The 6,732-nt window shown below is 37.5% G+C and overlaps 1 long non-coding RNA gene across 1 annotated transcript; it reads right to left on the bottom strand.

The window, feature by feature from the left end:
* Window positions 1–4,017: 4,017 nt before the first annotated feature.
* LOC131705261 (uncharacterized) lies at window positions 4,018–6,470 on the bottom strand. Its single transcript, XR_009310281.1, has 2 exons — window positions 6,068–6,470; window positions 4,018–4,225 (listed from the first exon to the last, which is right to left on the bottom strand). It is a non-coding gene; the product is annotated as an uncharacterized LOC131705261 (long non-coding RNA).
* Window positions 6,471–6,732: the final 262 nt, after the last annotated feature.

Genomic DNA, 6,732 nt, shown 5'->3' with positions numbered 1-6,732 from the left:
GTTTTTCCAACTTGGATTTGGGGCAAAGTTCACTCAGTTTTATCTTCGTGTACTTTGGCAAGCTTACAAGAGTGCAAAACTTATTTTGTTTTTGGCAAAGAAACCGACCATCATAAAAAATAAAAGATACAAAAAAATAAATGTTTTTGTTTTTTAATAAAATATCAATTTTCACCCTCTTAACTTCAGAATGGTACATTCCAAGTAGGGACCAGCTGCAGAATCATGCTTTTTCATGATTTGTTTTTGTCTATTTCTCTGGGGCGAAAAAGAGTTGGAAGTCATAATGAATCTGTTTTGGAAAAAAAAGTATCAAGCTAAAGGCTGCCTTGTTTTATAATATTATGGATCTAGTAGGTGTTTTGAATGGTAAAGAAATGTGATCTGTATATCCTGTCAAAATCCCTTAAGAATTGAAGGAATTAAGATGTGTTGCCATAAGATGTGCCTCATGGAGATAACATTCCTTGACTAGATGAAAAAGCGCTATTACATTAAATATGCAGATGTTGTCAAGTTTTCTGGAAAGTAGAAATACTTTTTAGAGAGTGCACAGTCAGGATTAACGTGAGCTGTAGGAAATCCACCAGTTCATTCATTCAGAAAAGCAATCACCGTTCCCTGTTAAAAAAACAAAGCCTGGAACAGAGTAGAATAGTTTCATGAACACCGCACAGTGTGGCTCCTAGAAGATGGGTGCATTGGTAACTTTTCAATCAGCTCTGTTAGCAATTACATGCAATTCTTATCTCATGTGCAAAGTGTATGTCATGGTAGCACCACATTTTGACATACCATGCCAGAGTAATTCACAAAAAGTCTGAAAAGCACAAAAATGAACTGCAGTACATTTGATATTGACTTTAATGATTTTTAGACCCTACTGTTCATTTTGATGTTGTGCTTTTTATTTGTACTGTAACCGTCAAGTGTTTGTTTGTGCTGTTAAACTGGACCACCAATACTGGTATATACAAGCACTCACCTACACATTTCTGTCATATTACAAGAATAGTGTAAATACATGGAGCTGATCAAAGCAGCTGCTGAAGCTTTACTTTTCCTTCCATTACTTGTGTCCTTGTGGCAAACAACATGTACATGTCTTTCTTGACTGATTGACAGAGATGGTGTAACAATGATGTTGGCAGGTAAAGCATGATTAGTCAGCCGATATGAAGAGTGTTCAATGTCGTTAGCCCTGGAGACTAAAATCCTTGTGTAACCCCAGTAAACAATGGTACAGAGCCAGCAAGCTGCCCCGCAATGCCTTAAAATGTGTTTCAGCTTCCTTAGCTTTGTTTTATACAACAGTCTTATACAACAGTCTCCTATAAGTCCAGTCACTAGATGGAAATTACTTTTTAGGTTGAACTCAGCCGTTAGCTGGAAAGAAACCACAACCCACAGATTCAAGTTTGACTGCTGCATTGCCAATACAATTGGCCTGATTGTTTGGCATACACTGCCAATTTCATTTAATAATATTTTGGAAAAGAAATAGATAAATACATTCATCTGTGTTATGGGATTTTCAAGTTTTGGAAGGAATATGTCAAATAAATTATTATGTCTTGATTATTGAGATTTTAAGAAACACTAATATTAAATAAGTGATAATATTGCTAATAAGCTGTAGCAGTATGATTTAGCATGGTTTAGTTGATCTTCTAGACTCTTAAAGCAAACACTGCATGAAATATTGCTATTTGTATATTTCTCTCTCGTGATAAATGTACAAGATTAATAATTAATTTGCATGGGTTAGTGTGTTTACAGAAACACTTGGCAGGATCACGTGCTTTTATGTCAAACACATGAAGGTCATTCAGTTAATTTTCTATTGCTTTGGGAATATTTAACTTGGGAGGATAATTAACTTTATGAAACCTGCTTAATGTAACTATGTTACAAAATACTTCTTGTTTTTGTCTTGTCCTAATCTACAAATGGTATCCGTCTCACGAAAAAAAAATACTTGCTTCTATTATCTGTTTTTTTAATGTGCTTATATTGTATAGAAGATAGAGATATTTACATATCCTTAAGTTCAATCACTCACCCTTTGATGGCCTTGAAACATATTGTGTCTACTGATTTCTTCCAGTAAACTGTGGAATGTGCTGGCGCCGACTGCAGTTTAATGTTTATCTTTTTCCAAAGTAAATAATTTTTTTGTGCAGTTTTGGATACAGAAGCACAATTATTGGCCGTCTATCAAGGTCTGTGAGGTCTTGCTCATCATGACAAACTCAGCTGAAGATTGGAGATGCAGCATTTCTGTACAGTCAGCAGCTGTTCATCCACCTCTCATAACTCAGTCTCTCCTTTAGCCGTCAGTTAGTGCTGTAACACATTGATTTTAATATTAAGCACTACATATAACCGTCACAGTGAATGGCTAAACAAAAACATGCAGCAAACTTTCTTTAAAAGTCAGTGGGTGCAGAAGTAGTAAACAAGCAGCACACAGTGCAGAACAGTTACAATATTCTTATTCCAGTACATTTTTTGAATAAACTTTTGCTGTTAGGCAAGTGTTAAATGTTTGTAATTTTAACATATTTAATATCTATAAGAAATATGCAGGGCAAATGTGGCTGTAAGCCATGGAGTGAACATGCAGTAGTTATTTACAGTCATTTCTGTATACAATTTAAAGCTGTACACATATATACATGTTGTAGTGTTTTACAACATAGTTATGGTAGGCTTCTTATGATGTTTTTTCCCCCAATTTGATTGCAAACATTCCTAGTATGTTAATGTTTAAATGTTGAGGAAATTAAACAGAAACAACTACCTCTAATGCAATTCTAAAAAGCCTTCTATTTAGAGTAAATAGTGGGGTTCCAAAAAAAAATAGAGTCCCCACATGTTGCTACAACTGTTTAAATAATGTACCTGTAATTTGTGTTTTCATTATTAACATCTTGACAACTTTACTCTTATGACTAATTCTGTTTCCCCCCCCCCCACAAAAAATGTCTGGTCGAGTGCACTTTGAGATCTGTCCTCCAAGTCAGTGGTTGGTTCCCAACCCTGGTCCTGGGGACCCCGTGTCTGCTGGTTTTCATTCCAACTGAGCTTTTGGTTACTTAACTAGACCGTTAATTTAACTGATAATTTCCTTAATTAGACAATTACTTTTATTCATGTTCCAATTTTGGAATGTCCAATTATTATTCAACCTGGCTCACAGCTGCAACCCCCAAATTGACTCAGTAGAGACGAAAAGATGAGCACTCGCGTCCTCCGAAATGAGTGCTGTGCAGCCATATCCAGAACTTACAGCATCGGAAGACCACGCAGTTCTGACTTACGTACAGGAATCGCTGGTGTGCCAAGGACTCCCCATCTGACCTAACCCTTACCCTACCCCGGGCAGCGCTTGGCCAGTCACGTACCGCCCCCTGGTAACTCCCGTCCATGGTCGGCACTGGTATAGCTTGGATTCAAACCAGCAATCTCCGAGCTATAGGGCGCATCCTGCACTCTGGGAGGAGTGCCTTTACTAAATGTACCATTGGAAGCCCCTAATTAGACCTTTTTAATTGTTTTCAGTTCTTAAACAGTTATAAAATGTTAGAGCCGACATAAACTCTGCGACTGTTAAGAGCTGAACACAATTAAAAAGGTCTAATTAAGCAAATCAGTTCAATAAAGGGTCTAGTGAAGTAAACGAGAGCTCAGTTGGAATGAAAATCAGTAGACACAGCGACTCCCCAAGACCAGGGTTTGGAACGACGGCTTTAAATCACTGCAGGATGTCCATATCACATCATGGATTGTTATTGCTGTGTTACCCATTTGATAATGTGGGCAATAATCCTTACACTATCAGTGAACTACAGCAGACATTTTGAAAAAAGCTTTGAAACAGACTTTAGAAGTTATAAAAGCGTAAAAAGTTGTCAAGATGTTAAGGACAAGAAATTACAGGTACGCTATATATGTAAAATAGAATACCACCGTTTCCTTTCATAAAGGATATAAAAAAAATACACCAGCACGTACTGAATGTGTTAATTTCATTTATCAGTATTATTACATCACAGAATCACAGCATTATCTACACTTCATTGTCAATGTAGCGATAACTAGAGGGAGCATTGAGGGTACGAGAAGATAACAGCCTGCCAAATGGAGAAGGTGAGGCCGACAGTGGTTGCTGTTCACATGAGTCATCTGGCCTTGCTGCCATTCTTCAGTTCTGGAGGACAACCTGCAGATAAAAATTAGACTAATTTGTGATCTTTTTAAATTTTATTCAGCATTTAAATAAATCGATAGACTTGACTGCTTCATATAGAAGCAGGTGGAGTCAGAGTTGAAAGGTCAAACCAGCAAAGGTTAGCAACAATTCAGACACTGATTGAGCAAAATAGTAAAACTATACAAACCTCAAATGTTAGAGCAACATCGGAAACACTCACATTCATGAAGAGGTAAGGGAGGATAAAATCAAAAACAAAACACTTGAAAATAACATTTTTTAGAAACACGTCTGTCCTTAGGAAGGGATGCAGGTACAGTACATGGTGTAAAAGATGCTCCGAGAAGCTGCTTCTTGCATAACATACAGTGAAGTTTACAAATAAGATTTTAGGAGGAGGGAAACCCTCAGCACACCTTCATTTCATTTCCTAATTGGCTAGCCGGATATAAAATGCCATGTTGCTTCATTCCTTGTTGCTTCCTATTGCCACTTCCATTCTTGAGGGTTCTGATTACCTCGTACACATGGGAAGTGAAATTGTTCCTCAGGCTCTCAAAACAATGTCTGCAAAAGTATATGCACCGATATTTACAATAAAACTTAATTGAATTAAGTTGTGGTGTGTTTTATTTATAACTTGTTTGACACTTTTTACTAGCAGGTCTAAAGGAGCAAAGTCTTGCCCCTGTGAAAATGGTACACATTTAGCTTAATATCACTGTTATACTGAAGTTAGGCTAGCTAAACTGCAGTTTACTGACTTTGCATTCATAACAAACAAGCTGACAAAATGAATAAATGTATTTGGATAGTCTGCTTTGGTTTTCTGTTTTATCTCATACTGATTATTTTAATCCTGATGAAAATCACCTTACCCTACCACCTTGAAGTACAACATCTTGGCCATGAAGCTCAAAGAAAATGTTCATGCTTAAAACATAATCTCCTGTAGTGTACACAATTCTTACGGCACATTACTAACAGATGACAACCACCATGACCCAGATGAGATTGAAAATATCCAAGATTCTCGGTTTTTGCCAGCAGAGGTCTCTGTGTAACGCTATTAACTGGGTGTGATGCAGTGTGACCTACTACTATAGGGTGCGCACAATGTAATCTGACTACGCCACTCCCGTAAACGAGACAGAAGACCTCCAATTAAATGTCAAAGTTCCCCACTCGGTTATTTAGGAAAGACAGGTCTGTGTCGTGTCTCTCCTCCCCCCCCACCACTTCTTGACAAAATAGTGCACCAGCTCTTCAGTATCTTGCTTCTCTCAGGAGTATAAGGATTAAAGTAAGGGCATAGAGGTGGTCTTATTCTTTTACCAAGATCCCACTAATCAAAAAGGACACATTAAAATGCCTATTGGCTTAAAATAGGTGCACCTACTTAAACTACAACAATTGCAACGGGCAGCAAGTTAATTTCTAACCGCAACCCAGAAGCAAGCGGATTTACAAAATACAAAAACAGACAGCACAAGGACCACCAGATCGCCACAGTAATTAAAATGCATATATACAGTGCCTATGTAACTAAGCCCAATGACAATTACGTAAAGGAGCAGGCACAAGGATTTTACAAATCAAAAACTATTCAAGAGCTTTACAAAACTCAAAGCTTCACGACTACAAAAACTCGCGCTCTACAGTTTTGAATATTTGTGATGCCGACGCTTGCTGGAGTTCCCTGTGCTGCGAGATATTATTCATAACTGGGCCTACATTAAAAGAAAAGCACAAACATTTATTGCAGTAAAAATTGACCTTGAAGGCCATTAGCGAAATGAAGTTGCCACAAAGTCCATAAAGACTCTTACTAAACCCCCAGTTCAAACTCACGGGCCAACGACGTCCTGTAGACATACAGAACTGTTCCAAGGTAGAAAACAAACAAAAGTCCTCTCCATTGAATCAAAATCATTATAATCCACACAGTTATCTTCACTCACTGAAACTTTCATGGAACAAGGAATGCTATTCTAAACCAGCAATTCCTTCACGCGGATAAATAATTCAGCCACTTTTATGCTGTTGCATAAAAACGCAACCACACATCAAGGCATGTCTGTCTTATAACGTCCCACTAATTGGCCGAAAAGGGTTTAATTTATAGACACCTGTTTGGTCATGTGACCTAGTGAGGGACACCTGGGTGAACAATCGGTTTGTGTGTGTGTGTGAGGAGCTCCACCCAGTGGCAACTGAGGAATTAATGTCCACCTTCATATGCCATTTTCTATCTCTGGACCACAATACTTTTTTATAAAGTTTTTTTTTTTTTTTTTTTTTTTTTAAAGCATTTACAATGATTTTAAAATTTTAAATGTATAAAACATATCTTCTTGGAAATGGGCAAAAACTACAACCAGCTATTCAGAAATGTTATTTGAAAACACCATTATTAACGCGAATGAAGTTCTTGTAACGACTCTCACGATACATTATAGAAATGCTGGACCGCTCTGATCCGCCAGAATGCATTGTGTGTGCGCGTGCGTATGTTT

This window comes from Acipenser ruthenus, chromosome 1 (assembly GCF_902713425.1).
Source record: "Acipenser ruthenus chromosome 1, fAciRut3.2 maternal haplotype, whole genome shotgun sequence".
Taxonomy (NCBI): Eukaryota; Metazoa; Chordata; class Actinopteri; order Acipenseriformes; family Acipenseridae; genus Acipenser; species Acipenser ruthenus.
This window is presented reverse-complemented; position numbering and strand designations above follow the sequence as displayed.